This window comes from Equus asinus, chromosome 4 (assembly GCF_041296235.1).
Source record: "Equus asinus isolate D_3611 breed Donkey chromosome 4, EquAss-T2T_v2, whole genome shotgun sequence".
In the NCBI taxonomy this organism is placed as follows: Eukaryota; Metazoa; Chordata; class Mammalia; order Perissodactyla; family Equidae; genus Equus; species Equus asinus.
In genome coordinates this window covers 33,904,703-33,929,650 of record NC_091793.1, presented here as the reverse complement: position 1 = coordinate 33,929,650, position 24,948 = coordinate 33,904,703, and the positions used below count along the sequence as shown (strand labels likewise).

Below are 24,948 nucleotides of genomic sequence, written 5' to 3'. Positions count from 1 at the left end.
AAGATCTATTTCTCCAACTTCACTTATTTTAAACTATGACTTGTATGAACATTTAATTTAAATAATTTATTAAATATATAATTAAATGCCTTTGCCATATTAAAAAAACAAACAACCTTTTCTAATTGTTTCAGTGGATTCCAGCAGCTGTCTTACTTTCTATGTTCAGGGAGTTCTAAGACATTTCTCAATGACTGATAGCTTCTTCTGGGCAGGTTTTTCTTGTTATTGAAGACCTGAGGTAGTGGAAGGTCATTTTCTGCGAGTTCACTCATTCAGTGTGCATTCTTGAGTATTGCTAACATGGCAAGGCCTGGGCCAGGTGAACTAGGGCTGGGCCAAGAGTAAGGTGAGGGCACCAACGTGATTAAGACATGTTCTCAGCTCTCAAAGAGCTTGGGGCTGAGAGGTGGGGTAGGGTGGGGATGCAAAGAATCACAGAAGGGTCCCTGCCTTCAAAGAGCTCGCTATGTTGAGAAAGAGACATCAGTAAACACATAGTGACAAAGCAGTGAGGGACGTGCAAAGTGCTAAGGGAGCACAGAAAAGGAAGTGACTAAGACAGCCTGAGGAGACCAAGGAAGGCTGCAGACGGGAAGTGATGCATAAACTGGGTCAAAGGATGAGTAACTGTTTGTCAGAAGAGAGAGGGTGAGTTTTAAGGCAGGGGAAACTGCATGTGCAAAGGCACGGAGGCACTGCACAACAAAGTTGGCAATCTTAGGGCAGCATGAGCAGTTCAGAAAGTGTATGGCACCCCCCTGTTTCAATGACATGTCCTTGCCCAAGTTCCTCAGCTCAGCTGGCAGAGCCTAGTATGAGGCAGCCTCTGCCCACCTTCCCAAGCCTGTTTCTTGCTTTACAACTATCAGCCACACTGGCTCCCTTTTGTCCCTGGATCACCATAAGATTGATTCCACTTTAGAGTCACTGCATTGTCTGCTTCTTCTTTCTGGAACATTCTTTCCCATCTGTTCACATGGCTGACCACTTCTCACTCTTTAGGTCTGACCTCCTCAGCGAGGCCATCCAGGGTCATTTTCCCTGAAGCAAGTCTCCAGCTATTACCTACCACAGCACGTGTCACATGGAAAGCATTGTGATCTGTAATTATTTGCCCTGTTAACATATTTATTGCCTGCCCACCACTCTGAAGTGTAGCATGAGACATGGGGGTGGGGACACTGACAGTCTTGTTCCTGTTGTAGCCCTGGTGCCCAGGTCAGACCCTGACACTGCACGTGATAGAAATTTGTTGAACAAAGAAATGAAAACAGCAATGAATGAATGAAAAATTTGGAAAGAGATTGGTCTGGATATCCTCCATTGGTTTCTCCAGGTCCAATCTCCATCCTTCTCCATCCATCCAATCCTGTGTCATGGAGGCCGAGCGGTAGGAACCACATTGCTATCTACCCTCTGGTAACCAATAGGGAGCAGCTCAGGGAGAGAGGAGAGTTGGTTGGCGTGGCCTTGAGCTGGCTGCATCCCGCCCCTGATGGTCTCTGGAAGGACCCTCTCCACGCAGCCTCTCTGCTTTTAAAGAAGGGTAAGTGCTTCCTCCCTTCATCACTTTAGAGGGAGTGACACCTCCTCCTTCTTTCCATGTCACTATCCCTGTGGTTTCTCTACACTCCACCTATAGCTTTGTAGGTAGGCCCTCTATCAACCTCTCTCCAACTTACTCATGCCAATCTGTTTCCTGCCAGGATCTGGAGAGATACAAGAGGGCTGGGACCGAGTTAGGAAAGGCCTTGCATGTGTAATTCTATTAACAATTAATAAAAAGGCTGGGACCAAACCTATGCCTTGAATGCACGTAAGGAGCTCAGACCATATTCAGTTAGAAATGGAGAACTAGGAAACGTAGATCTTTATGCAGGGCTTTGACGTAACCCAAAGAGCAAGACGAACGCTTGGGGCCAGTGTAGATCTTGTTCTCCAAACTTTTGATAGGGCAACCTGTCAGTGAAAAATGCTTGAGCATGAACTGCTAATATATGCATATCTGTTTATTTGCAAATTATATGCATTCGTGCTTGTCCTAGTAACTTTTGTATGGTGTAAAATACTAAAGTAGATATTAGAACGGACAAAATAAAGATAAAATAAACTAAATTAAAAATATTTCAAATTGATTTTCAATTTTTCTCTCACTAAAAGTCATACTATTAGTGTTCTGATTGCTTTGTTTTCAAGTGTCTTGCTGAAATTATAGGTAATATTTCAATGTATCCTTAGAGTGACATTCATTGTCAAGGAGGATGTGTGTAAACTCATGTTCCAAATTGTCTTGTTGATGATTTCAGTTGGGTAGAGCTGGACGATCTCTTGTCAGATCTAATTATATTATAATTATTTTGGACACGTAGCATGGCGACAAAGTGCTTTTACCAAGTGTAATTTGCTATTTTCTTATTCTTTTTCATATCTCTAGTGAAGAAAACAAAGAAATTATAATAATAATCATTTATTAAACACATAATTTGGCCCACATGGTTAAATACAGACCAAGAACCAGGAGTTTTATGTACCATTTTAATCTCATATTAAACGAAAGACCAGGCGCTTTTGATATATGATCTAAATAAAACTTTAGAACAATCCTGCAAAATCAGCATTATTTTTATCTTTTTATAATAAGGAAACTTTCCACAAACATGGAAAGAGCAAGAAACTTTCCCACTAGCTAGGCAGTGTCAGAGGAAGCTTCAGTTTAAACTCAGGCCTACCTGTGCCCAGAGAACTGGTCCCTAACCTCCCTTTGAAGAAATTTAGGCTTTTAGTAGATGGCCCTGATTGTCTCCGTAACATAGAAGAAGAGGCTTAGGGCTTCAAAGGCTGTGTGCAGATAAAATTGGGGGGAAATGTGCTGATTACCCAGCTGGAAGGCAGAGCACCCTAGAAGCTATTCTCTTTGCTCTTCTCCACATTCAAAGCAAGAACGTGACCTTCTCTGCAAACAGCAAGTTCCCCTTACTCCGTCCTGGTTTCGCTGTAGTTCCTTCCTCTCCAGCTGGAGGTACCTTTGCTTGGCATGTGTAGTTAACGCTCCAAGTGAGTAAGGGTTTGCTGGAGAAAAAACAAAGAATGCATATTTCCTTTCTTTGTTATTTTTGTCTTATTGTTCATGCCCCCAACTTGCAAGATGTTGAGGTGAGTGTCAAATCATGTTAAGAGTTCTTAAGAAGGAAATGGCAGAAGACCATCAAGAAAACACTTAAAGGAGAAGGCCACCATTATAAGATCTATAAACTGTGATGAGAATGTCTATTGTGATAGGTGGGCAGATAATACTCATATCATAGTTCCTATGGAGCTGTGGGTTACGCCATATCCATGAAATCTCTGGAGAGTCTTGAGTCTGACCAGTCCCTGTCTCCTTTCACAGAACCCCAGCTCTCCAAAGGGTATGACTATTGAGGAGTGTGGAGGGGTGGAGGGCTGGGGAGTTGTAGCACTGGTAACAGGATGAGAGTAGCCTAGAGAGTAAGTGGGGTGGAGAGTGAGATGGGAACTGGATGAATTTTAGAAGGTCAACGACGGGCATGGGGAATAGACCAAGGGGTCGACCAGAAAGGAATGGGCTGATCACTGAGTTATACATGGAAAGAGCCCTTCCAATGTCCTAGCTCTTTAAACACCAGGATTTCTCCATGCTGTTAGGTGCTCCTCCAGAGAAGGTTGGTGGAGAAATGAGTCGCTTTAGCTCTTGATAAATATATTTTCAAAGAATACAGTCTAGAGTGGGAGAGAAAACAAACAGAATTTTGCGTCTACAAAGTAGTTCATAGTAATCCAGCCATGGGAAATTCAAAGCTTTATGTTAAGAGCGTGAAAAGGTAGCACTTTTAATGTAGTTCCTATTATTTCTGACTGAGTCGGTCAAGCAGTTTGCATTGTTGAATCCTGGGCTTTTATTATGGCTTGGGCAATTTTGGAAGGCTTTAAGATTCTTTAATAAGCCTTTAGAAAATAATGTTTTCACTGGGACACACACTCGTGGGTCTACACACAGAAAGGAGCACACCCTTGTAACTGGGGACAAAGAGCCACTGCTGTCTTCCTGCAATGGGCTCTCGATCTCCTGCCAGCAATCAATAGTGCAATCACTCTGAGTGGGAGTGGAGGAGGAGGTGAGATGGGAAAACACCGAGTTGTTAAATGCTGTTGGAAAAACTCACAAAATCTTGAGACCTGTCCCCTCTCTACCACACCCAGCCCTCACCAAAGCTCAGTATTCCTTCTGACTCCTGTTGACTCCTTCTTCTATTTCTTCAGCCGCCACTGTAAGACCTTGAATGGGAATTTTCAACCCAACAATGCACTTCTTCCCACTTTTTCCTACCCCTTCTTCACACACATTACTGGCCTCCTCTCACAGCAGATGACATGCTCATCTGTTTTCCTGGGAAGAGCTGTTTCAATTTAGCTTATTTATTTTCCCCTCTAAATTCATGTTTTCTCATCCTTCTATTTAGCGACTCTTTTCTTCCCTCTGCCTGGGTATTCAGTCATATTCCTTTGCCTCTCCATCTCTCTTCCCACTGATATCTCTTCCTCTAGGTAGATGTATGCTCAGGTGTCTCCTGTTACTCAAAATATCCATTTCTTCTTGAAATTTTGGCTTTCTCAAGCTACCATCTCAATTCATCACTAACCTTTACTGTTAATGTTTTCAAAAAAGCATATGTTTTATACTTATCCACGCTATTTCATGACTCATTGACTCTTTTCAGCTCCTTCCATCCTTTTAACACCACATGTGGAATGGTTGAAGGACAGAGGGATGTTTAATTTAGAGAAGAGAAGACTGAAGTTTGCCATGCAATTTGTGTTCAGATATATGAAGGGCTGTCAGATGGGGAAAGATTACTTTTCTTATAAAATGGAGAATTTGAATTAACAAGTAAAAGCAACAGTCAGGAAAATTTTTAATACAGTATCAGGATGAATTTTATTCCCACTGGGATTATCCAGAGATGAAATGGGCTGCCGTGGGTAGCAGCAAGTTTCCTGCTACTGGAGGTATTTCAATTCAGGTTAGGCTGTGGAATAGATTCAAGCATCAAATGAGCTCTTGGACCAGAGTGCTTCTGAATCCTGAGATGTTATGATTATCACAAAGTTGTTTCTAAATTCTCTCTTATTTGACTTCTCTGCAATATAAGCCATCGCTGTGTTCCTGTCATGTTTATTTTCTTGTTTTGTCTATATACAAAAATAATAATGGTCATTACAAAAACGTTTAAGCAATGCAAAGTGTACACACGTCTAACCTTTCCTATCTCCCACTCCTTCCCACTCACCAAGTCATCACTGCTAACAGTTTGGTGAGGATTGTTGGGTAGATGTGTAAGTATCTTTCCATCTAGCTATATACGCATCTTTCATAAAATGGGCTTACACTGCATCTAATGCTGTGTAACTTACTTTTTGTTCACCATGATATATGGTGGGCTGCCTGCCAGGTCAGTATATCGTTCTACCTCTCCATTTTGATGGGTGCATAGAATTCAATAGTGTAAATCAAAGGTCAACAAACTTTTTCTTTAAAGGATAAGAGAGTAAATATTTTTGGCTTTGTGGTCCCTACAGTCTCTGTCCTAACTACTATGAAAGTAGCCATAGCCAATACACAAATGAATGGATATGCCTGTGTTCCAATAAAACTTCCATTTATACTAAAATTTGAATGTCATACAATTTTCATGTGTCATGAAATATCATTCTTCTGATTTTTTCAATCATTTAAAAATATGGAAACCATTCTTCTTAACCTGAGGCTGCACAGAAATAGGCAGCAGGCAAGGTTTGGCCCAAGGGCTATAGTTTGTCAATCCCTGGTATAAAATGTTAGGGAAGATTATTTATTCTTCACATCTTGTGTGCCCTTCCATGCAGAGTGAGCTCCATTAGCATAAGAACATGCCTTCTCCACCCCCTCACTAACTCTGGCCCAAAGGAACTAAGGAACGGGATAGATCGGTGAGGTTAGAGGAGAAAGTGGGAACCCTCTTTTCTCTTTTCTTGCTCTTTGGGACCAGCTACCGGCAGGGAGCATCCACTTCTGTCTGCTCCATGAGGAGACCTCCCTAGACCAGCACTGCATCATGGACAGTCTGTCTAATCCTGAGCATTGGTAGGAAAAAGTCTACCTTCTTTCCTTATTCAGATATAAACCGTTTTATCCCATACCAACTTCATTAATAATAAAGGTCATATTTTGGTCTCCAATCTGTCTAACTCATTTGCCTTGTTTTTCAATTGATTTAGGCACAAACTAGATGTGCTACTTATTGAATCATCTAATAATTTCTACTTGGAATTACTATAATTTATTTAGCCCTTCCTTATCCTTTCATTCTTAATACTTCCTCCTCCTTTGGTTAAACATTCATGATCAAGCACATGGACGAATTCTTTGTTTTTTCTTGCTTCTCATGCCGTCTAATAAGGGGGCATGTCTTGTGGGTCTTTCTTTGAAAGCTCTCATAAATATCTTTAGAGATGACCAATGCAGTCTCTATACCCCCATCTCTTTCTCCTAGATTTCTTGTCTGCTATCACCATCTTAATTCACCTACAGCATGGCTTGGAGATGTCATGTGTTTACTCAGAAGACTCTCATGAATTTCCATCAGTCATCTGATAAAGAATATTTCCTTAGATGACATTCAAAGCCTTCAACATTTTTAGCCTTACTTATTATTCTGGATTTATCTTTCTTTATTTTTAAAAAGTGTTAATACATGTAAAATGTTTATAATAGTGTCTGATATTTAATAAACACTCAACACATGTCAGCTAAATTGTTTCATTGCTCACACTCCAATCACTTTCCAATCATAGTGACAGCTTACTATTTCCTATGCAACTTGCTTTTACCTGCGTTTCTCCTTTTATTCAAGCCATCATCTCTGCTATTGAAATCTTATGCAACTTCCAAAGCCCGCCTGATGAACCTTCTTCTCTGTAGGTTATAATCTTACACTTTCAAAAACCTTAATTCAGCAGATGAGCTCAACGAATGGCAAGTTCTTACAGAGCACTGTGTGAAGGTCCTGGGACCCTCTTGATTATAATTATGTGGTGAAAATTGACATGTGAGCAAAAGCTGCTATAGAGTATATGATGGCTAATTTTTCATGTCGACTAGACTGGGCAAAGGGATGCCTGGATAGCTTGTAAAGCATTATTTCTGGGTGTGTCTGTGAGGGTGTCTCTAGAAGAGATTAGCATTTGAATCAGTAGACTGAGTAAAGGAGATCAACCTCACCAGTGTGGATGGGCCTCCATCATCCAATCCATTGAGGGATGGAATAGAACAAAAAGGCAGTGCAAGGGTGAATCCACTCTCTCTGCTTCAGCTGAGAAATCTACCTTCTCCTGTCCTCAGACATCAGCGCTCCTGGTTCTTGGGCTTTTGGACTCAGACCAGGAATTAAACCATCAGTTCCTGAAATTCTTAGGCGTTCGGATTCAGACTGAATTAAACCACCTTCTTTCCTGGTTCTCCAGTTTGCAGACAGCAGATCACGGGTCTTCTTGGCCTCCATAATTGTGCAAGCCAATTCCTATAATAAATCACCTCTTATAGCTATCTCCACATATTCTATTGGTTCTGTTTCTCTGAAGAACCCTGACTAATCCAGAATGTTACGTGTGAAATAATATAAGTGATTTCAGAGTAAAATTTTATAAATAGAGGGGAGTGATTCACCAATTACTTTGATGAATATTTATTGAATGCTTACTGTGTGGCATGCTCTGTACCAGAAACTCCAAAGTGATTAAAAGTAGACTTGGCCTTGCTCTCATAGGAATTTACCATCTGCAGAAGGAGACAGACATTATATATATAATATAATTATGTGAGTCAGACTCACTATAATATAAAATTAGAACTCAGGCAAATGTAATGAGGGAAGGTACATGGTGATAAGACAGACTAAGATAGGGAGATCTGATGAGGGTGTTGGGGTGGACCTGGAGGGAAATGGATGGATTAGAGATATGTTTTAGAGGGATAGTCAGCAAGACAGTAGATATGCCTGCCCCATTCATTCCATCTCCTAATCAGTATTTTGAAAGAGGAATGGGGTTCAGCAAGTAGTTCTGTGGGAGGAAGGGATTTCAGAGTGAGGAAATAATTTGTGCAACTGAGTGGAAATATAATACAACATACTGAGTTAGGAATTGCAAGTTATTTAGTATGGCCAAGATGGAAGGTGCAGGAAAGTGGTAAGGAATAAGGCAGGAGAGAGAGGTAGGGATGACCAGATCACGAAGGATTTTGTATATCCTTCTAGGGAGATTGGGCTCATCCTGAGAACAGTGGGGAAACATTGAAGAACTTTAAGCAGCAGAGGTACATGGCAGCTGTAGAGATGGATAGTGGGGAAAAGTGGGACAAGCCTAGAAAAAGGGAGACCACTTAGATGATAACTACAAAATTCCAGAAGGGAGATTCTGAAGGCCTGCCTGGAAACTTGGGCTTTGAGAACTCAACGTGTTACCCTCATTAAATATTGTTAAAATACAGGAATGATTCTGTACTCATACTCTTGTGAGACCTGGCTCTTGGAATCTGGGTTTTCAGATGGGTTCCATCCAAAAATGGGTTTCCATGATTATTTGTTTGGAATTTCCAGATGTAGACCTCAGAAAGGATTTGAAATGCAAGCTATTTGGGAGGTGATCCTAGGAAATGTTAGCGGAGTGGGGAAGTAAAACAGTGACAGAAAGTCATCCAATAACGAATGCATTAGAGATGACCTCACTGCTGTGGGAAACTGGGATTCAATTCCTCTAGAGATCTCTGGGAGAGAGTATAGACCATGCATTCCAGAATTATCCCATCTTAAGGTAAAGGAGCTTCTGTGTTTATTCAAAAATTCTGTTATTACTTGAGGGATGGTTCTTTCAGACTGCCCCATTCCTGGAAGAGTGGGTGCCAACCTTCAGAGACAGCTGTAGGGCAGTGGGAAGTCAATGATATTTCTCTAGGCTTCAAACTAGATTTGTGGTCTCAAGTGAGTTAAGTCGTTGAAGCGGTCTGAGAAATTCCAGGCACACTGTAGGAATCTTCTTGGTATCACAAGAGACTTTTTGTTTAAATGTCTGGCAATCTAAGCTGTGGACTCCACTGAAGTACTCCAAACAGGGCACAACTATGGCTCATGTAGCTTCTATGGTGCATGGAGATCAATAGCGAGAACATTAGGAAGGCATTTCTTCTGATGAGAGAGATCTAAAGGCAGAACCTGAGGCATGGAAGGAACACTTGCTGATTATATGCCATTTACGTGTCAGCGACAGTGCTAAACAATTTCACATAACTTGTCTAAATTTGTGAACTTAATCACAGCAGTCACCTTGTGAAGTCATTGTACACTCATTTTGCAGATAAGAAAATTAAAGAGAACTAAAGCTTGTAAAGTGATTTGCCCAGTATCATGTAGTGTATTAGTTATCTTTTGCCACAACTATGCTACATTAACAAAAGTGTAAAACCTAGTGCCTTAAAATAGTAAGCATTTATTTAGTTCACAAAGTCTGCAGGTTGGTGATTTAAGCTGGGCCCAACTGGGTAGCTCTTCCGGTCTGAGCTAGGCTCACTTACATTCCTGGGAGTCAGCTGACTGTCAGCAGATTAGAGTTGCTCTGGCTGGGATGGTTAGGAGGCCTCAGCTATGTTCCACTTGTCTCTCAACATCCAGTGGGCTAGCCCTGGCGTGTTATCATGGCGATGACTGAGGGCAAGAGCACAACCTTGAAACAAGCAAGCACTTGAAACAAACAAGCACTTTATTAACCTTCTGCTTGCAACAGGTCTGATAACAATTCATTGGCCAAAGAAAGTCACAGGGCTGGAACCAGCATGAGAACTTGGACACAGGAAAGGGTGAAGAATTGGGGAATTAATGCAATCACTCTACCGACTAGGCTAGTAGATGTCAGCTGAGGTTTAAACCCAAAGTCCTGGCAGGCCATTCGTCATGCACTATGATGCCTTGTAAAAGGAAACCCCGCTGAATTGGTCCTAGAAAATGTCATCACTGGTTTCAAAGAAGGTGCATTGGTTTAATCCTCTGCATCTTTGTATTGTTTCCAGTTCACCCTCTGGCCCAAGGTAGATTTGGCTCAATTTGTTTATTTTTATTTTTTGTTTTGTGAAGAGGGAGCTGATAAGGAGAGAAGAACTCCAACACCATTTTTACTGATAGGAAACTTACTCAGTGACCACTGGACTCTAAAAACCTGCATAAAGGACGATTCTGGATGTATACGGCTTTATATTTTCAGTCATTTTGATGGTTCCAAGAGAAGATGGATAAAATGAGATGACTGTGGCTAATTTGCATTTAAAAGGACTTTCTTAGAGTGGCAGCTCAGCCCCAGAAGATCGCAAGTTCAACATAAAAGGTCAGAAATATTTGTCCACCAACCAAGATAGTGTAGCTAAGGAGTGCTAGGATTGCTCCCACTGCCCTGAGAAGTCCTCATTTAGGAATGCATTCTTCTTCTTTTTAAAGGAAAGTTGTGACCAACTCTTTGTATCCAGGCAGGAGAAAAGAATAAGACTTGACCTCCTTTTGTTCCAACAATAGCCTGCAACTGCCTCATTCCATTGTCTCAACGGGCATCATCTGTCAGTCGTCAACTCTCCTTCCAGGACAGAGCTGCATTCTCCTTGTGTTATCACTCTGCTATGTGGTGTCCTTTCTCATCTGGTTTCGGAATTTAAAGGAAAAAAAAAGACCATGAAAAACATGTAAGTTGGATGCTATTCATTCACTTATTGATAAATAAATGGAAACTGACAGGCACCTCTTCAGAAAATGTTTACTATATGCACAAGTGTTGATGACGTGGGCTGAAAGACACAGTCTGGTGCCACCAGGACCAGCTGCTCCTTCAGTAGTTACCATTGTGCTGCCCTGCTTTCCTTTTGGCTTGGCACATGCATTTTCAGCTTGCCTTACATTGTATCTCCAGGATACTTTATCTCTGGCACTGTCTGCCAGAGACAATAGATGGGCCTTTTGACCAGGCCTGAAAGCTTAGGCTTTGTGTGCTCTCGGTCTCTGGTGTTAGCGAGGCTTACATAATGGAACTTGTCTGATGCCAGCGGATGCATCTGCTGTTGGCCCAGTAACTTTGCTTCATGGAAATGGCACTCGATTTTTTGTTCTTCGTGCTGCCGTGCTGACATTTGCTAAGCTGGACAAATGTTTTTGTTTTCAGTGGAGAAGAAACACTGCTCATTGCTTAGCTAGGGGCACAGTGGATTACGCTGCTGGATTTCTAGTAGATCTCAGGCTGGCTCAAATCACAGATCCTGAGTGATCCCTCCTCAACTTCTCTAAGGGATACCATTTGGGAAGCTGTTGGGGAATTGGTGGTTGGATTCCTTGGGAATGTGCTGCTCCCCTGTATGAACTCTAGATTTTACAGGGCTGTTACGCAGCTACAACAAAAGAGTTAAGTCCTTGTCTACCAATCAATCAATCAATCAACCAACAAGCATATGTTTAGTAGCTGCTCGAATGCTGGGCGCTGTGTTGGGCTCTGGGAACATAAAGAGGCATTGGTTACAACCCTTGCTTGAAAGGTCTACAATTTGATTCAGAAAAATTATATATACATATAAAAATTATATACACATACCCACACACTCACACACACATAAGGTATTGTTGAATGCATTTGGAGAGGGGGAGTTTCAGAAAGGGGAAGATTGTTGTGAGCTGAAATGCGTGGTAAAGACTTCCTTGGGAGAAAAGAAATTTAAACCTAATGTGAAAGACTAACTGGTGCATTGAGGGTTGAGTGAATCCAGATGATAAAAACCCACAGTCATAAACAGAGCTATTCTTGGACGTACAATGGTTGTTTTAGAAACTAAAGCACCTATGCCTTTGAACGTCACATTTTTAATGCACAGGATGCACCGTGTCATTTGTGTTTGTTTGCTGTATCCTCCAGAGACCTCAGTAAGCTGAGGGGAAGGCGAAAGGACTGACATTTATTAACCACCTTCTGCTGGCCATGTGCTGGGCTCTCTGCTTTACACACACTATCTCATTTAGTTCTTCTGCAGTCCTGAAAGACGTGCATCACTACTCCTATTTACAGATGAGGAAACTGAAGCTCAGAGAGGTTAAATCTCTTGCCCAGTTCTCATGGGTATCAAGTGACAGCCCTCTGAATTATTTACACACAGCCAATGACTTACTTGATTTTTAAGGTAGTCAAAGGAGTAGAAAAAGTCAATATCTATGCCGTTTCTAAGAAATAGTTGAAATGCTGCTTGTTAGATGAGTACATTGTCAGTAATTACAAAAATGGATTAAAATGGAAAAAGAGAAAAATCACACCAAAAAAAGAGAATAAAACAGTTGCGCATATCCTTTGGGGACACAAATATAAAATATGTCGTGTAGCACAGGTAGAACAAGGTGTGTGTGTCTGTGTGTGTGGTGTGGGGAGCCATAGCCTTCTGAATTTGGTGCACTCTGTACATTTTTGCTACTTACTAATAGAGTCGATGTCTGATATATTAGAATTCTGCTACAAAATGATGAACAGTTTCACTCAGACTCTCAAGGTGACAGATGTTCTATAGCTAAAATATTGCTTTGGGAAAACAAAAATAGACCCACTGCACCTAAAATAATCAGCCAAAAATATAAGGAAAAAAATAATAAATGGAGACTCGTGACAAGGCGGTGCATTCTTTTTGAGCGATGGTTCTCAAAATTTCCTCTGTGGGGCATACTGTGGCCTGGGTTATCTTTTCTCCCATGAGCCTCCTCTTGCAGAGTCATGGTCCTTTCACACTCGTGGCCACCCAACCTCTGCTGTCTTGCATGACGGAAGTAATGGAGGTTCCTACATGCCTGGTCCCAGGGCCGCGGCTTAGAGGGGTAGCAAACTAGGGAACATAATTATGTTACTTGCACAAGCAGTTGCTTGCAGACCGTAACTTTGGCCAGTGTTCTGTAGCTATTCTTGGTGAATTTCCAGCAAGATAATCTCTTACAGTAAAGCCCCACTCTCTCCGTGATCCCTGGCTGGAAACTTCACCTGGCTTATGCATGCCCTACTCTTGCATTTTTTTTTTTAAATTTTATTTTTTCCTTTTTCTCCCCAAAGCCCCCCGGTACATAGTTGTGTATTCTTTGTTGTGGGTTCTTCTAGTTGTGGCATGTGGGACGCTGCCTCAGCGTGGTCTGATGAGCAGTGCCATGTCCGCGCCCAGGATTCGAACTAACGAAACACTGGGCCGCCTGCAGCGGAGAGCGCGAACCCAACCACTCGGCCACGGGGCCAGCCCCCTACCTACTCTTGCATTTTGGGCTCAGATACAGCCCAGTTAAAGTGAGCATCACTGGGGCCTACAATCAAGGCTATGGAGAAGATGACTTCATCTCATCTACGCCACCTTCTCAAGAACTTGTCCCTTTGGGTCTTGCTGAAAAGTAACTCAACACACAAATGCCTCACTCACCGGGAACACCTGACTCTATAATCTTTGGCAGGGTGTATTTTGCTGGAAGAAATGGTGAGAATTTTCTTTTAAGACTTTTTTATGGTGACATATGACACACACAGAGAATAGTGCACCAAACAAATTTGAATCTTAATGAATTATAAAGTGAATGTTCATGTAATTGCCACACAGGGCAAGGATTAGAACATTGCAAGCACCTCAGAAGCTTGCTGAGTGCTCCACACACCTACCTCTTTTCTCTCAAGATAGCTCCTTCCTGTTCTGGCTTGTTTGGTAATCATTTCCCTGTGTGTGTGTGCAAGTGTGTGTGTTGATCATTTCATCAATAAACACTGTAGTTTGGAAATTGGTAGACTTTTTAGGTCTCTGACCCCCTTCAACTTAACAAGGAAAGACTCCATAACAAAGTCTCGGAGGCTGCACAGAAGACGTTGGTGACAAGGCTGGGAGTAAGTGCCTGCTATGCCATTTCTTAGCTGTATGGCTTCGGCAGGTCACATCTGCTCTCTAAAGTTCAGTGTCATTATTTAGGCAGTTGAGATAATAAACCTTACCCACAGGGCTATTAGAGCTATAGGTAACAGAGGAAGACACTTAATGCGTTGTCAGGTGCTTGGGTGTGCAAGGAGCCCTTCTTACTGGAGAAGGACGATGAGATGTGCTCTCTTCTGACATATGTGAAGTCTTCCTTTGCTGCTCCTGGCCCCCATTAAAGCTTCTGCCTTCCATCTCCTTCCCCAGACAAGGCTCTCTGAGTTGTGCACTGTGATCATTCACTCATTCATTCCTTCAGTCCCCTGGGGTGGATGCATGGAGGTATACAGTACTTGGCAAATAGTAGTCGTGAAATATGTATTGGTTGAATGAATGAATAAATAAATGAGTCCATTCACCCTGGCCCCTTCTCTCAGAGTTTATCATCCGGTAAAGGAGGTAAGGCATATACAAAAATGATGAAGAAAGCCTCATGAGGAGGCAGTATGGGGAGTTGGTCAAGAGTGCTGGCCAACTGCTCCATTTATTAAGTGGAAAGTGGGGCAATTTATTCAATGGTTTCTACTTTAGTTTCTCCATCTGTAAAATGGGACTAGTAGCAGTAACTATCTCCTAGACTTGTTGTGAGGGGTAAGAGAGAAAAATAGGTAAACTGCTTACAGAAGATAATGGCACATTGTAAGTCTAAATGTATTGTTGTTATTATTATGAAAGAGTTAGTAATAAAATGCTAGGAGAACTTGCAGAAAGGATGAGGTCGAGAGACTAAATATCCCAAGGGAAATTTTTAGTATGTTTTCAGGAGAAGATCTGATTTGTAATGAACTTTGGGGATGTGTAACATTGAGGTTTAACTTCTTTTCCTTCTTAGAGAGCTCAGAGGTACTGCTCCCACCTCTAAATTCTCCTTTTCCACCTTCCGTGCCTGGCTAAGCCCTAGTCATCACTCAATGTCATTTTCCCTAAGAAGCCTTTCCCTGATCGGCCTTACAAGGTTAAGACATCTGGTCGTATACTCAAAGCAGTGCATGCTTGATTTTTAGAGCACTGATTACAATTTATATTTACAACTTTCTTTATGTAATTATTGTTTAATTTCTAACTCCCTCACAAGATACCAAGATTCTTGAGGAAAGTGTGTGTAGCTTTGTTTCCCTGCCACTTTATCCCCCATGCCTGTAAACACAGTGCCCTGTAGCAGACCCCAATAAATACTTGCTGACCGATTTCATTTATATGTATAGAAATGGGGGAAGCCATTTTAGGAAGATGGACAAATTAACGGAGTGAAGAAACGAAAATTGTAGATGTGGTTTATTTAATCTGAAATTCATCTAAGTAATGTACTAGGAGGGAGCATTCTCCCTTTTAGATAATATGCATTTCAGCTACAATTTCGCAGAGGCCCTGCCCCTACTGCTGTTTTGTAACCAACAGGCGAGTCTCAGGGGGAATTTCATAGGAGGTAAAGGTGGGGTGGAGGAAGTAGAGTAGGTCAGAGGGAACCATCTGGGAGGAGGCAAGTCCTGTCTGTCCCCTGTAAATCGCACTTTTGCTGAGGACAGCCTGCATTAATGGGCAGAGTGGTGGTTTTGGCGTGGGAACGTGAGCAATGCATTGGGGAGGCAGAGCACCCAGTGACTGAGACCCTGGACCTGGGAGTCAGATGCTCTGCTCTAAGCCAGTCTGGCCTTGGTGATGTCCCCAAGGGCCCGGGGTTGCTGTGAGGATGAATAAGCTAACACACATAAAGCCCAGTGCCCAGCGCTGGTATCCACCTAATAGTTTCTAGCAATGATTACTGTTTCTGAATTTCCCCTATTCTATGATCTGTATCCCTCTATCCCATTTTAATGTTTCTAAACTCGGAACTAGCCTTACAATTGACGTTTCCTTTTATTGAAATCTTTCTTTTATACTTAGTAAAGCTACCACTAAACCAAAGGTAAGTTCTAGAATCAATAGGGTCTTAGAATTGAGGATATATAATATTATCACTACTTTTTACTCCTCCTCAGAAGAATGTTTCATATAGAGTTGAGTCTTAATTTAAGGGAAAAAAAGGAAATGTTTAACGTTGTCACAGAGAAGTATTACAAATGTTTCTGGGTACATATAAAAGAGAGGCTCTTGGGGAAGCTTTCCAGAAACTGGTAGATAAAGAGAATGGGCAGCTTTGGTTTCTCTCCTGTTAAGTCACTTGTGTAATACTTTTTTAAGAAACCTGAGACATTTACTTAACTAGTAAAGGACCCCCCAAGCTAAAATTCTATTTATAAAACACTCCTCTTCAAGGAATTCAAAGTGCTTGGCAGACAGTTTCTATTAAACTCTTACAAAACGCATATGCGACGAGGCCAAGGGTGCAGGAGGGCACGAATGCAGGAGTCATTTCTATTTTTCTGTTTTATGAAACACTTAACTAACTTCTCAAAGGCCAGAAAATTAGGGCAAAGCTGGGAAGAAACTCTAAGTTTCCTAACCCAAAGTTATTTGTCTGCATATTGATACTGACAACAATCACCATTTCCTCAAGTACTTTGGCTTTTTTTTCTCCCCTCCATTCTAGTTGTTTGGGCAAATTTTCAATTTTTGATTGAAAAGTTCTGATTTGTTAATTAGTGGGGGAGCTATAAATATGGTTGGCAATTTTTTTTTTGTCTCACAAGTTAGCTAAAACATCAGAAAGTAATATAAACATCAGCTCTTACTATGAAAAGCCTATTTCATGGGGCCAGCCTGGTGGCCCGAGGTTCACAGGTTCAGATCCCAGGCGTGGACCTAGCACTGCTCATCAAGCCACACTGTGGCAGCATCCCATATAAAATAGAGGGTGATTGGCACAGATGGTAGCTCAGCCACAATCTTCCTTAAGCAAAAAGAGGAAGATTTGCAACAGATGTTAATTTAGGGCCAATCTTCTTCACCAAAACAAAAACAGAAACAAAAGAAACCTGTTTCACAAACCCAAAAATTGGACACTGAATGCGTGTATGCTTAGATATAATTTTTTACACAGCTATTTTCAAAGTGTCTATACTAACTGATGTTATAAATACAGGAAAAAATATAGTTGGACGTAAGTTAGGGAGAATTCCGTGTGTGTTGTGTCATTTAAACAGTGAGCATTTCCTTTGAAATATTTAAAAATAACATCCTGCATGGTTTTAATTACCAAATTGTCAAAGGTTATAGTCAGACACTGTGGGTCAAAAGAACGGTCAATCACGTCCTCATGTAGAAGCTGTGGGCATGGAAATGGGGCTATCCTCTCTGGAAGGTGATTCGGCAATGTGCCTGAAACTGCAAAGCTGAAAAGCTTGTGACCCAGTAATACCGTTTCTAGGAATCTATCCTAAGTAACTAATTATGAATGTGCTTCAGGTTTTAGCTAAGAATGTCATCACAGCATTACTTACAACATCAAAACAATTAGAGATAGCCTATGTGTCAAATATCATATATTGGTTAAGAAATTTATGGTGCAATCATATAATGGAATTCTATGTTGCCATTAAAAATGATACTGTTCTATGCTATATTAGTTGATGTAAAAGATGCCAATGATATCTAATTTTAGTGAAAAGAGCAGGTTACAAAATGGCACACAGTGTAATTATGAGGATGTGTGTATACACATGGATGTGTGTGTGTCTATGTCGGTACACACATGCGTTGGAAATATCTCTAAGCATACAGAACAAAATGCTAACAATCATTATTTCTGAGTAGTGGCTGATTTATATTTCCTTTCTTTCCTTATCCATATTTTCTAATTTTTCTTTCATAAACAAATATTAGTTATAATTTTTTTAAATATAACTGTCTTAATTTAAAAATATTTTAAAAATGTATGACATCGCATAGAGGAAATGATTGGTGAGGGCAGATAGGTGCATGGACACTCAGCACTCAACTAGTATTGGTCATTTTCCCCCGTAAGAAAGGGTGGGAAGCAGCAGGAGACAGTGACAGGGCCAGAGTTTGGGAAGAATTTTAGAGCATCACTTGGGCAGCCCACAGGGATTTTCATAAACCAAAAGAGCAAATTGTCATGCCGTCCTATGTGACGGTGGTGGGATAAATGGTCTCTTCCCTCTGTATTTTTCTCTGTATCTATATCCCAGAAATAAAATATTTCTTTCCAAGAAGAGTCTTCAAATCTTTAAAAGCTGTAGGTGATCTTGCATATGACCTCTGTTCTGCTTGTCTTTCTCTCTCCTTACTAGTCTGTGTGTAACCTTACTGAAAGATTTATTTGCTCCTTTTTTGGAAAAAGACATGGCCTTCAATCTGGAGGATTTAATTATTCCCTGTGGTCTGTCAATTTGTTCTAATTTCTTCCCTTTTTGACACAGTGTCATCAAATTCATGACTTTTTTTTTTTAATATCCAACAAATGTCTCCTGGTATTTTTGTCCTTCCTTCCTTCTTTCCTTCCTTCCTTCTCTCCTCCCCTTTCCAATAGAACCAATAATAACCCTCCTCATGCAAATCCACCCTCCTTATATCTCTGGAAAGCTATGACTGGGCCTTGGACAGCCATCTTCCTTCAATGATTCCTCACTTATATTTTTAGTATTCTAAGACTCTGGCATTCTATGCATTATGAAAATGGTAAATAGTAAGGCATTCCCCAGGGCACAGAGGCTAGGGAACCCCTTCAGAGTCAGGGGTAGGCCAGAAAAGCTGTGGGCTCCTGAGAGGGAATGTGAGCTTGATGAGGGTCCTGACTGGTTACCTCACCTGCAATTCCCCCATTGCACCTGTCAGATCGTTGGTGGCATGCTCTCAATTTGTTCCACCTCACCCATCCCCTAGCTACTGCGAGAAATGGCTGATAACCACTTACAGCCACAGCCTTGGGGATGCGGGAGCAGGCTTCCCTTGGCCAATGGGAGCCACCTCCCCACCCAGACCTCAGCCAATGCCTGACTGACCGCGGGTACAAAAGGCCACTTCCCTCATCTCAAGGCAGAACTAACTCTGATGTAATTTATGCTTCATGGTTCCTTTGTTCGGCTTTTCCCCCTGCCCCATGCTGCTTCCCCCCGCCCCTTGTCTTGCGAGGATTCTCCAATAAATCATTTGAACAAAAATCTCCCACTCAAGCTCTGCTTCTGATCTAAAACACCTCCCATTTTCACAAATGAAGAAATTTGAGCTCAGAGTGAGTGATTAAACTGTTTGTCTCAATCACACAGTGGTGGAGGAATACAAACTCCAGTTCTATCTGACTCTGTTCAATGATTGCATGATAATTCCTCCTAGGGTTAGTTTTGATAAACAAGCTCCCCCTCTCCAAGGGGGTGTGGAATTCTAATGTCCCAGTGGGCAGCTAGTGGGGTTCCAATCCCAGGGTGCAGAGCTGGGAGATTGTAATCCAACAGGGGAGGCGCCAGATGGTGAGCGTGAAACATGAGCTGTCTTTATAGAGCAGGGGGCCAAATGGGCATGGCGCTGTCCCTCCACTCCCCACGACAAACTAGGGACAGTTTGGAAAGGTGTATCCATTATTTGATTGCCACCAAAGCTGTAGAAGAGTCCTAACATTTAACGAGCACGGCCAGGAATGTTAAAAAATCCTGTAACGTAAGGGGTGGTTTTGCTCAACAAAGAATTAGCGCCCCTGTTGAGAAACGCTGCAGAGAACCCAGGGTCAAAAAGTAAGCGAGCCAATTGAAGTGATCAAGTCCAAAGGGCAAGGGGATGACGAAAGAGAGAAGACAAAGCCAAAGAGCCAGGCAGCTCTGGGGCTGGTGCCAACCAGGCCGAAGGAATGGGAGGGAGGGTGGCTGCGGTGCCCACAGCTTGCACTTCTTAGCATCCGCTCTGTGAGGCATAGTGAGTCTGGGCCACTTGAAAAGGTCAGGACAACAGGAGGGATCCAGGTGGATGTCATGGGAACCCAGAAAGAAGAGACTACATGGCATTAGAATCATTGTTCTTTTATTTATTCCAACAAGCAGAGAGTGAGCACTGTAATTTCCTGGTGCCGTAGTGAGCACTAAGAAAACCAAAACACATCTGACGATTTGGACTCCAGTCAATGCTAAGAAGTAGGTACAGAGATGATTTGCCATATTATAATTTTGGCTGCCCAGCATTTGAACCTTATCCTAGGTAGAAGTTCTTTACCTTTTAAGTCTTGCTGGGCAGGAGGTCGTCTCGCTTGGGAGAAGCTGGAAATGCTACATATTCCCTCTCCCGCCTCCTTGCAGGCTGGCCTAGATAGCTGCCTCTGAGTTTTCATGGGGAAGTAGTTACCAAAGAGTAGAGGGAGAGGGAAGAAGTATCTTTTTGCCAGATGAATCCTGGGTGCTGTCTGGGGCCTCGTTTCCAGCCACATGCAACTAGAATCTGGATCTTCAGGCTTCCTGGCGATTCCGGGAACTACCCAACATCCTTTGAATAAATTCCTTTCTCGCTTAAATCAGCCAAAATTAGTTTTTATTGTGGGCAGATATGAGCACGTACCATGTACCAGTTGCTGGGAAAACAAAGAAATCACACAAAGGTCCTGTGTTCTTAGTCAGGATGATAAACAGATACCCCGACCAGATCAGGGAGCACTGCCTTGTGGGTAGAACCCAGAACCACGGAAACTCCAAATGGGAAACAATATGATAACCCACACTGGGACAATTCGTGGGGAGGCTAAGAGCCAGGGAATCTAGTGTGAGACATTTACCAAAAAAAAAAGGACAAAACTCATGGACATTTTGTTACAAAGTGGTACGGAAATGAGTCACAAGATGCACCCAGCTCAGCCTGATCTTAGAAGGCAAATGCTGGGAATGGGGATTACCGTGGGACAGTGACTGTAGAGTGGGCTCAGATTTCTCTCTACTTTCCTGTGAAAACAGAGGACAAAGCAACTGAATTGCTGGCCCTGTTCATCCTTGATCCTTAACTTCCCAAAGATCGTCTTATTTCTTCCATTGTAAGTTTGAAGTCCTATGAATTACAGTATACAATCCAGATTGCTGTGGTTTGTGCCGTCTTGTATAAATTAAATAGCATTTTATTTTAGGGAGCTGGGGATGGGGAATGAGTTCACTGCTCAGTTTCCTTCCTATGATGTAACTGTCATTCATGGAGCCGCTCTTCCATGCCAGGCTGTTTCCCACATATCATCTCTAATTCTCAAAAGAACCCTCCAAGGAGGTATTATGAGGTTGGTTTCACAGGCGAGGCTAATGACTTGGCCAAGATCACGGAGCTGGTTGGTGACAAAAAATGTGAACCCAGGTGAATGTGGCTCCCATCTCACCTGCCTTCTGTGATGCACACCAGGGTGCCTCCTTCCCAGAGAGCGTAAATCCACGAATCACGTGGCCTCCCCTAGGGATAATGTATTGGTCGATCCATCTGACTCCTACTCATTCCTGGTGGGTGCGCCTGAGGTATGTAGTGAGCATGCTTAAGGGGTTGATTAAGATCAGTTACACAATCAGGAAAGAGCAGTGGTGGGAATAAGTCATCTGATTTTTTAAAAAAATTCTATGCCTAAGACCCTGAATTGTCAGACGTCTTTCAGGCCAGCTTTCTCTGAATACTGATTAGTGCGGTTTTTAAATGAAGAGACAAACTCTGGGAGGTTCAGTAAGTACTTAACATCACACAGGAGGTAGGTGGGCTATCTGGATTGAAACTCACAGCTTCCTGCCTTCAAAACTCAAATCTAGGGGTTCATGGGATATTAACCATGCATGAGCAATTCCAGCTATGTCTATAAAGAGTTACTTTAAAGTCCTTATCCATTTATCCACTGTTTCTTTACAAGTGCCTATTTTATGATGGGCAATATGCTCCTGAACAAAAGAGACGTGGTCTCTGCCTTCGTGGTGTAGGAGAAAAAATATCAAATAGGTACACTAATAAACATATAATTACAAACTGTGCTATGTGCTGTGATGGAAAGGCTCAGAAAGATGGGAGAGTGTATCACAAGGGGACCTAATTTAATCTAACAGATTAGGGATGACTTTCTGGAAGCAATGGTAACTGAGTTAATACCAGAGCGATGAGTGTAGTTAGCTAGGAGAAAAGGAGGGGAAAAGGGAGAAGAAAATTACTGGCAGCATGAAGGGCATGTGCAAAGGCCCTGAAGCAAGAGGAAAAAACTTTTAGTCTGTGCTCCTTAGACGCTGCAGGCCTGTGGGATAAATTTAGTTTACAGATGTTTGCTTTGGCTCACAGACTCTTCTGGAAAAATTTGAGCCTCAAAGAGGAAATGTTGCATAAATATTCTGACTTCAAGCTCCTCTTGAAAAAGCAGAAGATCTGGCAATCCTTGGCCCTCAGCGCTTCATGGCAGCAATGACAAGAACTGAGTATCTGACCAGTCTGGGTGGGGCAAACACTCTCCAGTCCATCAGTCTTGCTACTCCTCATTGTCTCCCCAACACCGAAGCCAGGCTTCAGTTCCCACTTACGGTCCTGTTTGCACTGCTGTTTTTCTACAGTGGAGAACTGTTTCTCTGTATCCCTGTCTTGATCACAAATAAAAGACAGACCAAGAGAACCATGTGTTTTTCCCCAAACTCAGCCTGTACCACTCCAGCGCCATATTGCTTGGTGCCTGTGGCATTTAAATTCTCCCCACTCCTACTTTGGAGGTAACAGAATAAAGGCCACTAAGATGTCCCTCTAACAGCCTAAACTATGTTGACTTTTTTCTAACTGCAAATGCTTAGTGAGAATGGGACACACTTTATGCCTGTGAACTCCACCACCACGGTAGGCACAAAGAGCTGAATGTGCCATTGATTTTTAATCAAAGATATAAACAATGCTGGTTCTATTCTGCTAAATGTAGGACTGCACCTGTTTTTAATTGCAACTCAATTTATTAAGCATTTGTACTATATTAAGCAAAATAGATGATAAGATAGCCCCCGCCCCAGAGAACATATGTTACTCATTCTTTCCCTTGTCAGATACATTAATCTTGCCATCTCCAAAACACTGCTCATTCCATATTAGCAAGACAGCAGAAATTAATTTTGAACTTTTCCTAAACATTTATAAACATGTCAGGTAATGCAGCCATGTCTGACATGGTGTGAGAGTCCTGGACTGTGATGCAAGAAACCACTTTGTGTTACACAGTTAATGTGTTGCCAACAGACAGAGCGTAAACCACATCACGTGCTCAGGGCACCAGAGAAACTCACTGGGGGAACTTGTGATGAATCATTTTGTAAAGCAGAGAATTTGAATGTCAAATGCAAAATCCCTCCTTCATAGACCCTTTTTGCAAGAAAGAAATATTCCATTAGGACTTAATGAAGTCCATTTGCATCATCTATGTGATATATGCCTAAAATGTCAGTTTCCTCACTTGTAGCTAAAATTAGTTCATTTTTATTTGTCTGCCTTTTACATCCCAGTCTGTAGTTTTCACCTTGCTTTCTTTTCTTCTCTCCTTTCCACGTGTTGTCGGTGTGACTAAGGCCAGCTACAGATCAGAGCTTCAGCTCAGATTCCACCAGCAGAGGGTACTGTTTGAGCGCTTAAGTGGTCTTCTCATCTTTGTCTTACCCATCCAAAGAGAACAATATCTGAATAATAGCCTGGGATGATATTCAATAGGCACGGGGCTGGCAAGATAACATACATCAATGATCATGTTTCAGCATCATTTTGCAGGACATTCCCTTTGTTCTCTGCTGCTCACAAAGAACACCCCGTACAAAAAGCACCTGTAGCTGCTGATGATAGATGTGGACGAAGGAAGATGAAGACGGGTGGTGGTGGTGGAGTAGAATCTGCTTCTAAATTTACCAGATACTTACATCCATTATAGGTCTGGAGTTCTGAATCAAGATCTCAGCCCCACGTGTTCTCGGCTTGCTGGTGGATGATCATGAATAATTCCTGCAGGAGCAAGTGCCGGAGTAAAACAACCAGGCTGTCCCTGCACATTGTAAATCGATGAGCACAGATGTCTCCCAACGGAAGGGAGGTTTGAAGACGCTTCATGTCTTGTTGGGTTGGGAACACTTGAGAGTTAGTGACAGTCTGACAAAATAAAGTGAGCATCTCCCCATTCTGAAATCATGTTTAGCATTAAATGTAGTTAAATATATTGTGGAAGAACACTTTGTCACTTAATTTTTATATAAATTTGATCAATTGGTGTATAAGAGTGGATTAAACATTTCATAGTAAAATGTAGATGCTTGGATTTTTATCATCATCATTTACAAACTTTTATCCAAGCAAAAATTGCACATGGTAACAACAAAAAATGATAGAAGCACGTATGGTAAAAAGCGATGGTGCTCTGCCCCACTCCTGCTTCTCTTCAGTCTCTCCTTAAATGCAACTTTTACAGCATCTTTTCAGTTACTTATTTCTGTATCTCTAAACAATATTCTTATACTACTAATTCTTGGGTTATTAGTGTTAGACATTACATATTGTCTTCTTATGCTGCTAGATGAGAATGTAACTCGATTAAGTCACTCGGTACCTTCTGTTAGTCATAGTCCACTTTAGATCTTCATTAATTACCTATGTAATTTTAGAGAAAATACTCATTCCTTTAGCAACTTTGGGTAAAATACTTATTCCTTTGACAATAGACAATTTATTTTGAGTCCGCATCTTTTCAGTTCTTTCCCCCCCTTCCCCCTCCCAATTTTTGTAATCCATACTTCTACAGTGTTAAAGGTATTGACGTTTGCTTTCTGCTCTCTAGTCATAATTCTACGATCTTTGTCTATAGAATGATTCTAAAATTGTAAACCAATAAATGATGTTTACATTGGGGCTCAATATTGTTTATTGCAGTATCACATTGTTATTATGCTTCTTGTACAGCTTTTAACTTTTCCAGAGTTTCTAATTGCCTTTTTCTTTCTTATATGAGGGCCAGCCTGGCAGCATGGTGGTTGAGTTTGTGTGCTCTGCTTTGGTGGCCCAGG

At 41.8% G+C, this 24,948-nt stretch overlaps 1 long non-coding RNA gene across 1 annotated transcript; it reads left to right on the top strand.

The window, feature by feature from the left end:
* The first annotated feature begins 1,231 nt into the window (after positions 1 to 1,231).
* Positions 1,232 to 24,793, top strand: LOC139045050 (uncharacterized). The gene is made up of 3 exons (XR_011502636.1): positions 1,232 to 1,549; positions 10,539 to 10,777; positions 23,826 to 24,793. It is a non-coding gene; the product is annotated as an uncharacterized lncRNA (long non-coding RNA).
* Positions 24,794 to 24,948: the final 155 nt, after the last annotated feature.